Source organism: Hoplias malabaricus, chromosome Y (assembly GCF_029633855.1).
Source record: "Hoplias malabaricus isolate fHopMal1 chromosome Y, fHopMal1.hap1, whole genome shotgun sequence".
Classification (NCBI taxonomy): Eukaryota; Metazoa; Chordata; class Actinopteri; order Characiformes; family Erythrinidae; genus Hoplias; species Hoplias malabaricus.
The window spans coordinates 83,248,042-83,257,625 of NC_089820.1; the positions used below are offsets into that span (position 1 = coordinate 83,248,042).

The 9,584-nt window shown below is 40.5% G+C and overlaps 1 long non-coding RNA gene across 1 annotated transcript; it reads left to right on the top strand.

The window, feature by feature from the left end:
• Positions 1-1,734: 1,734 nt before the first annotated feature.
• On the top strand, positions 1,735-9,257 carry LOC136679085 (uncharacterized). The gene is made up of 8 exons (XR_010796523.1): positions 1,735-1,840; positions 4,094-4,184; positions 5,090-5,337; positions 5,444-5,525; positions 5,787-5,825; positions 5,928-6,119; positions 6,844-6,939; positions 7,557-9,257. It is a non-coding gene; the product is annotated as an uncharacterized lncRNA (long non-coding RNA).
• The last annotated feature ends 327 nt before the right edge of the window (positions 9,258-9,584 follow it).

Sequence of the window (9,584 nt, forward strand, 5' to 3'; positions counted from 1 at the left end):
GTTTAGGTATTTTCCCTTAAATATAATGTTTATTTAAGCCATAAAGCTCTGTTTATGTCTCATCAGGTCAAGGAATATTGTTCCAGTCTTCTAGCTCATCTAGGTGGTTTTAAAAAAAAGTTAGCAGACAAATATTTTTTTTCCTGGAGAGTAGTGATTTCCAACCAGTTATTCTTCTATACACACTACACTTACTGTTTGTCTAATGATGGTAGATTAATGGAAACTTATATTAACTGTTTCAGAGAAGATTGTCCGATGCTAGCTGGGGGTTTGAGATTTGAGATTTTTTCCCCCCTCAAATTATCTCAAGATCTCAGGACCGTTTGTTCAGGATAGTTTGTAATTCAGGATATTTCAATTATTTATTTATTTCATGGGGCAGTGCTCATTAGTCAAAAGAGTCCTTCTGTAAAACAGAGTTAGCATAAAAGGCTAATTTTCTTCTGTGGTCCAGTTCTTAAAAAGGCAACATAAAAAAAATTATAAGAATTCAAAATTATTACATACAAACAATAATGACAAGAACAGACGTTCAAACAAACACCACTGCTTTATTTAAGGTGGACTAGACAATTCGAATAAGCAGCTGGCGAATAACTAGCCAAACCTCCTCAGTTGTTCACTTGCTGCCATATCTCTCTCGATCTTTGCCAGATGCTATTGTAGCTAACATGTTAATTCCACTGAAAGGTGAAATGTTGTGACTGGTTGGTGTGAAATATCTTGTTCAGTGAGTTACAGGGGGATTTTTGTGGAGACTAGATCACAGAGAAGTTCATAACAATAAGAACATTGAGGAAAACTTCAAGGTCGTATAGCAAACGTGACTTTTGGTTACTCCCGCTAGGGGTCGCCACTGTAGAACATTTCACTCCACACATGCCCATTTTCTGACAAAAGCCTCACATTCTTCCAGGATTGGGACAGACAGTATGAGCATGATGAGGTGTACAAACACTAGTCAGTAGGGTGCTGTGGTGTGGTGTCAGAGCAGTGTGTGTATCACCCCTGCGATCCAGTGGAAACTGTCTAGAATTAGTTCTACGGATTGTCTGTAACCCACAGCCAGACACCCTTCAGTGCCATCCAAGACATTGCCATGCTCCAGACAAACCGCCCCATCACAGGAGTAGGCTGAGTGTTTCCAGTGGTTTCGTAAGCCCACAGGACATCTTCAACCAGGCGGTGTGACAGGTGCTGCAACAGTGACAAGCAAAACTTGGCAGAGAGAAAACGGACAAACAGCAAACCAGTCAGCAGCTGTGTGGATACATCAACTCCAGGGACACACCGAACTGAATAAGAATTATTATTGGGTTTTTTTTCCTCCATAAAACACACATATAATAATATTTATTAGTAACCAAATACTTTTAACAGTTACCGCTGTTAGGCCTTTGGTGATTTTCTGCCCTCTGGTGGACAAAATGCACATTTTCATATATAGGCCTTTAAGATCACAGCAGGGGCAATCTTACGGAGTTAAATCAGTGCCACTAGAACCTGAACCTGAAATCATGATTCTTAAAAAAAATATATGTGAAATTTAGTGTTATTGAAATATTTGGAGAAAAAATTCAGGTGACAGAAATTTCAGGTAAAAAAATGCAGGTAATAAATGTTCAGGTACAATATGAAGGTCATTAGAATTCAGGTCCGGAAATTCAGGGAAACATCCGGGCTACTGAGGAAGAGCAAACAGGCGCAGATCTAATCGAACTCACACCTGGCCAATCACAACACACCTACAGAGGTCAGTGGGAGGGCCGTTATTTTAACACCGAGGCGGGAGCGTTGCCGAACCATGGCAGAAGATAACAGCGGACCTTTTCCACCTGTAAGTACTGTTTGGACCTTTCTCTTTATATCAGCGCGCGTTAGACACCACTGTGTAGTATTTTATTGGCCGCTTGTACACACACACTCTCACATTATTGTCTTTTCTACGACGAACGCCAGGCGAAGCACCGGTTAGCGGCGGGGAGCCTGTTAGCATCGGCGCGCTTCCTACACGATGACGTCACAACGGCCGTGTTATTCCAATACATTCCTGTGAAATTAAAATTGTGAGAGAACAGCACAAATTACACCGATTTTTCAAGCAGTGTTCTATTAATGTGAGCAGCGCTCATAAAGGAACAGAAGAACCTGACGAGAGAGTATTTTAAGCGCAGAATTATAAGGTGAGATCATTACAGAGTGTGATTAGTGCCGTTTGACTGGATTTAGTGAAGGTCTGTGAAAGGTTGTGTACTAATCAGGCCTCAGCGTTTCTCGTGACATGTTGCATTAACATTTCTTATTTTAATATTACGTCTTAAGATAATAGTTAAATATTATTTATTATTATTTAAGGTTGTATGTCACAATAATGAAATGTTTATGGGACTGTAGTTTCCTAGCTAAATTAATCTTACCACCAGCGTTTCAACATTTCCTCAAATTAAGGACTCCGTGTTAACAGCTTCTTACAAAAACACCAGGGGGTATTTCATAAATTAGAATTTATGTTTAACGTTTTTTTTGTTGTGCCAAAATCAAGCCTGTCCAGACGACGCTGAAGTTAGTTACTCATTCGCCAGTTTCTTATTCGGATTTTCTGTTCCACCTTAAAAAGGTGGTGAAATAGTTGCATTCTGTCGCCGCTAGAGGGCAAAGTACGAACACACCGTCCATAACATGGAAAAACTACACGATTAGCTTCATTCAGTGGATGTTATCTCTTTATTTTCAAAGAGTCTCAAAAATCTGAAAGTCTCACTGAAGACACAATAGAACAGACTATTAATATCCTGAATATGAAGAAATGTTACTGTGGAAGTTTGGTCTCAATGAGCCTTTCAGATTTTTGAGACTCTTAGAAAATAAAGAGATAATGTCAAATGAATTAAGCCATATGCATTTTATCGTGTCCAGTGCTATGTTTATAGGGCCATTATATAAAACTTCCACAGTAAAATGTCTTCATCTTCAGGATATTAATACTCTGTTGTATTGTGTCTTTCAGATTTTTGAGACTCTTTGAAAATAAAGAGATAATATCCACTGAATGAAGCTAATCGTGTAGTTTTTCCATGTTATGGACGGTGTGTTCGTACTTTGCCCTCTAGCAGCGACAGAATGCAACTATTTCACCATTTAATTTGGAACAGAGAACCCGAATAAGTAACTAACTTCAGCGCCGTCCCGTCCAGTAGAAGAAGAACCAAGGATCACTCCTAAAGGACAATCTTCAACTTAAATGTTTATAGTGTGAAATCCTGCTCTCAGAGGTTTACACATGTGATGTTCTTCTGAATTCACTCTGTGACTGCACACATTCTCCATAAATATTTACTGCACGTATTCACACAGTAATAGACTCTGATGTGTTACAGAGTCCAGTTTGCAGTGATAAAGGAGACGGGCTGCTCATTTCTTAATGTGGTTTCTGAAATGTTATTAATTCATAAATGTTAATTTATAGCTTGATTTATGACAGAAGTGTTTAGTGTTCTGCTTCCTGCCCTTCTCCATGTTGTTAAAATTCATGCAGTTCATGTAAATTTGTTGTGATTGGGCGCTTTTATTAAATTAATTACAGGTTTTAAAAGGTGTCTTTCCCCTCACAGGTGGTGGGGAGTTGTACTTATGTCAGATTCAGCTGGTGTTTTATTGAAACCGTAGATCACTGACACATTCAGGGCTCCATTTGTTAAATTTGTGGTGCACATTATTTCTTGACACAGGGGAGTCGTGCGGAAGTGTTGCGCTCTGTAAGACTCCTAGTGTCTCTGCTCTCATCCTGCGAGAGACAAGGGACCACAGTCACAGCTCAGAGCTCCAGGGAGGACGGCAGGTTCAGGGACTGGGCTTTAAACCTGTGTCATTTGAAGTGCTGTGTTGTGGCACTTTCTGTCTACAAATATAAGAGTAATATTTTTATTTGTTGTGGTTACCCTTTGCAGGCAACAGGGAGGTGAAAGGCCATGCAGCAGCCCCCCTGGACCCACAGTTCTGACAGAAATCACAAGGGTTTAGATAATAGTTATGTAGTGTATATTAAAATAATTGGTATGTATTTGAATTTTTTTTTTTCTTCCTTCTCCAGGGCCTTTCCAGCTCTTTGTTCCAAAGGGAAGCCCAAGCGACGTTGTAGAGGAGGACTCCAAGCAGGAGGTCCACATAAAAAAATTAAGAAAGTAAGTGTCACTTTCTCTTACCAAGTACGAGAAGTCGCCATAAGATTCTGAGCAGTTACAGGCCGCTTTAGGCAGGAGGACTGTTACACTCCTGATGGAGGAGGTCGGCACGTGTGATGAACTAAAGACATCTTTGTTATTGGTGTTTCTGTATGTGCAGTTAGTTGAGTGTATAATAATTGCACGGGTGATTTACCAGTCGCCAAACGGGGAGACGCTAGCACTGCTACCAACTAAACCTTTATATTTGAGTCATTATATTAAAGGATAGTTAGTAGGGACCCAGTGGGGGAGGGAGTGGGAGGGGTTCCCTATTCTCCCCCAAACTTTGTATTGCAGTTTTGTTAGCAGTGACAGAAGCTCTATTCACAGCTCAGTGTTGCAACACAATGATTCTGAAGCTGTACCTTTTAATGTAAATGTTATGTAGCGTTTCCTTGATGTGCCGGCAACTTGCTCTTCTTGCAGTTCAGTGAACAACTCAACCTTCTGTATCCAACGCTAAAGGCGATAAAAGGAGGCTGGCTTCTTTACAAAGCGTCAGGTCTAGACTGGTTACACTGGTTTTATGAAGACACTTATTTTCTTGCCTACACCCTTCAAAAGATAATCCTTAAACGGTTCTTTTATAGAACTGTGTGTGACTTTTGCATCAGGAAATGGTTCCTCAGATTGATAGAGAATATTACATATGGACGACAGTGGAAGCTTTTGGAAGAGACACTGTAACCATCCATAGACATCATTCTCCATCTGTCTAAAGAACCTCTTCACAATGTAAAGAACCATCTGATCAAAGCGTTCTCTTAATTTTTCATGGTTCTTTTATTTTCTTTTTCTTTGTTAAAGGACAATTGAAAAACTATAGGACAATAACTAATTATTTTTTCTCCTTCTTTATTAAGGAGGATGGAGTAGTCGGAAGCTTTCTCTCGTGTCCCCAGATGATCGTGGCTGTATATAACTCCTCTTCAAGAAAGAGCTGGACACTAGTCCATTGCCCCCTACTTCTGAAGCATTCAGCAACAGGCCACAGTGTGAGACGTCGTACCCACTCCAGGTCTTGGCCGAACAGTAAAGTCATGTGACGTCACAGTTGTGGAAGCCTCTGACGCCGTGGACAGTGATGTTAATGAACCAAATGAGAACAAACGTTAGTGCTTTTTATAAAAAGTTTACATTTGCACTGATACAGATACAAATACTGAGTTCTGAAATCACAGCTGTGACGATGTGAAGTGTGTGCTTTATTTTCTCAGCCTCTGTTCCTCAGACCTGTCCGACGCCTGAAAGAGTTCCTCTCTGAGGCGACTGAAACACATGAAGTTCACGCGGTGAAAGGTATTCACTGAATTATTAATCAGAACTGCGTCTCCATTTCTGTAAAATCTCACCGTACTTGATTTTGCTGACTTCCCCAGAAATACATACATTTTGTCAACATCAATGTGAGTGGAATAGGAATGATCAAAAATGACACGTACATCTACATTTCAAATGGTTACCTTTTTGGTGACGTACGGTTTTGTTCTGATAGCAACAATGTATTTCTCCCTCTTTTTTTTGTCTGTTCTTGCTGATGTCGCTCTGCTGATCGTTCAGAAGAAATATTGCCCAGCTGTAGTTCCACACGTCTGGAAGGTTGGTGCTTAATTGTATTACAAATTAAAAGTACTCCTAATTGTGTGTGTTACACTGGTCTTTATGGGGTGTTTGTGTTTCCCCTGATCTCCCGATCTATAGAGTGGCAGTCAATCCCAGACCCCATCCAAGCTACATCACAGTTTGGAGAGACACAGTTTAGTAATCATGCTACACAGGCACCCTTCAATCTACACAGGGATATGAGGAGCACCCCGGAGGAGCGAGATGGAGCTCTGATCTACAAGTAGACTCGTGTGGAATGGGCTTGACCTTTAACCTGCAGACTGGAAGGTACAGTAGGAATAAGCTGTTTAAGAATGCATGTTTTGTTAATAAATGAAATCATTTTCACGGGTGATGGAACCTTTTGGAGGGTGTTACATGGTTCTGAAGTCTGGGTTTTCTGTGAACACAGGTAATTCATCCACATTCTGTAGTAATGAGTAAGAAACAGCAAGTGGGACACTTGAGGTGCTAAACATTTATTCTTTTAAATATTCAACAGAAAGGACACTTTATTTCTCCATTTCAGCAAACACTGGGGTCACCAGATCATTTGGTGTCATCATCCCCCACTTTCTTGTTGACGCTGACGTGTTGACTGTGGCTGGGAGAATTTTAGGACATTGATTTATACCTGGAGGGCCACGTCTGTCTGGAAATCCTGACACAGCAGCTGTGCAGCTAATGGACCGTCCAGACTTGGATACTCCAGATACACTCAGGCTCGTAGGCTAAACCTCCAGAGACGCGGTGTGTCGTCATTTCATCGTCCTATTAACATTTGTTTTAGTCATTGTCAGTCAACATGCCGTATCTTACCTTTTTTCTTTTCGTGTGTTAAAGCTTGAGAAGTTTGAACTTTCAGAGCAAGAAGATAGCCCAGGAGATGGCTTTTTGAAAAGATGCTCATTCATGCTGTAGGATTTTCATACGCATGGATGAATACAGGGTTCATGGTTTGTGCTGTGTATCACTGACATTTTACCTGTAACGCTCTTTATAATTTTAACAGGTAATTGGACGAATCTCACGGCAAATGAGACGTGGCCTGTTTGTCCCAACGCCCCGACACTGTGCCTCTGCTTTTCCCAAGAGAATCACTCGAGAGGTTGGTCCAAAGTATCAAAATACGATTAGTCAGTTAATAGCTTAAAAATGTATCTTTTGAGATATTCTGAATTTTTTTTAAAGTTTTTTTGTGTAGTTAATCCTTTCTACCTAGAAAACTCACCACCTGAAATTGTTAAAAGTAGCCTCCTAACAGCAGCTACCTGCTTTGAGGTGCTGAAGTGTCCTAGACATTGAGAACTCTGAATCTTTCAGAAATGATTTTCTGTCATGGATTGGTACCCATCATCCAGGTTTTGGGCTCATTTAGATATTTTTTGTGGGGTGTATTAGTGTTGTGTCTTAAATGTTTTAGTGACTCCTTTTCTTTTGCCAGCGCGTAAAGGACTTTGTTTAAAGTGCAGAATGCCTTTTCTGAAAGATCAGCTTAAATATTTTTCACAAGTTTACCCCATTCTGAAAATGGCAGTGGTAGCTGTTCCTGGCCTGTTTCAAGGACTTTAAACTGAAATGTTAAGAATGCCTTTACTCTAAGACTGACTATTTAAATTATAATTTAAGAAGTAACAATGTTTTAATTGTGCTCAAACTTCCACTCAATTGAAATGAGCTGATTCTATGGTGCAAAGACAACTGAAATGTATCTATCTATTCCAGCCCAGGGTTTGGAGTTACGTCAGCTGGGTCTTCCTCTACACTGAGGCCAGAGGAAGGTTTGTTTTTTAAACGTTGTACTCTTAATTCACCTATATTCCATGAATGTTCTAGAGCAGGGGTGCACAACTCCAGTCGTGGAGGGCCGGTGTCCAGCAAATTTTGGTTATACCTCTGCTCACACACACCTGAGTCAACTCATCTGTTAATTGCCAGGTTTAAGGGGTGTGAGGAGAGGAATAGCAGAGGACTCGCCCAAGTGGCTGGAAACCAGCCCTCCAGGACTGGAGTTGTGCACCCCTGTTCTAGAGCAGTGGTGCTGGTTGTCTCCAGCATGTTCTGGGAGAAGGCACAATCCTGGGATACGTTCTTTGAAGTCATTTCTTTCCCACTGTTGCTACACAAGAAAAGAGAGGAAGCAGTAACATTTATGCAAGTGATTTGAACATATACAAGGGGGAATCATTTAAAGATCTAATTTGGCTAAAACTACAGTGAATATTTCAGAACATACCTTAATGATCCTCCAACAAATATAAAGCATGACGCAGACATCACGGCTACAGTTGTTTGTACAGCTAATGTAAGCAGCTCAAGGCTCCCAGGATCCAACGGACATTCTACATCTGGCAGGACAACACCTTGGTTAGGTCCTGGGAGAGTCAATCCAGAATCTCCCCCGTCAATGGCATCAATCTGAATCCCTGTTCATATTTACAACACAGTGATACATACTTGTAAGCATTAATACTCACAGACAGTCACCTGGAGGAAACCCACGCGGACACTGTGGAGTGTGGTGTGTTCTCCCTGACAGTCACCCGGAGGAAACCTCCAGGCCCCTGGAGCTGTGTGAAGAACATCATAGTATAATTGGGTGACAGTTAACCACACGTCTCGCGAAAGAAGTTATACTAACAACCAGTGTATAATAAATAACTACATTTCTTGAGATTGTTTTGGACCTGGTGCAGCAGTTGTCAATCATCATTGCAGAAATGAAAACAGTTACATGACCCAATGTCACATTAAGTTCATACCTCTGATTGTGGACTCGATTTTTTTGCCCGATATAAAGCTCCCACACCCAGTTCCTCGTACTGTGAACACTGCACGAGCAACATCCACATTCTCCACACCCTGATCTGCTCTCTCTCTGGGGAGGTGTAGAGTGCATGTACATCACCAGTGACTATAACATTCTCTACGTTAAACCATTCAGTCATAGAAAGGACAGTAAATTTTTTACTCACTTGTAGGGCCATCCAGACCTCCCCACAGCATCCAAGAAGAATGCATCGGCTGTTGAAGCTTTGTTGTTTAAAGCAGCACTGAGATTCATGATCTGTAAAACAAAATGGAGGTCAAATGTGATGTTCTACTCATATACATGTGAAACATTCTATATTAATTTCAAACAAGCAGTAAATGATCAGGTTCAATGACTTGGTAATAACAGGAAAAGTTCTCCATTTATTTACATTTTGCTGGAAAAAAAAAAAAGTTTTTTGATGTAATGTGCGGTTAATTTCTACACAACAGAGAACGGGCTGGTGATAGGAACCCGGGAATTATTATAAAATGTAGCACAATCTGAAAAAGTACCTCTTCACTATGAAATACATATTTTCGGCATCAATGTTTACATTAAGCCAACCATGAGTTTCCATCAGCTCAACCACTACAAGAAAGTGGATTCTCCAAAGTCAACAATAAATGTCAATTTTAATGCATGGTGCAGTTTCAGAATTATTCAGACCCCCACCCCCCCATTGCTTTATAAAACTAATCAAACACCTGAACTGTGTGTTGAATTCGGAGAAAGCACTGGTTTTATTAATCAAGCTTCTTAAATGGCTCGTTTGATTTTGCAAAGAAGATTGAATCATTTTAATTATAAATATTTATACAGTGTGTTGGTGTGTGACAGATACCTCTAGCATTGTAAGTACATTCATTGCTTATAGCAAAAAAAATAGAAGTCAAAATTAGGGCCTACCTTTCTCGAGATGCCATCGATACCCCACCAAA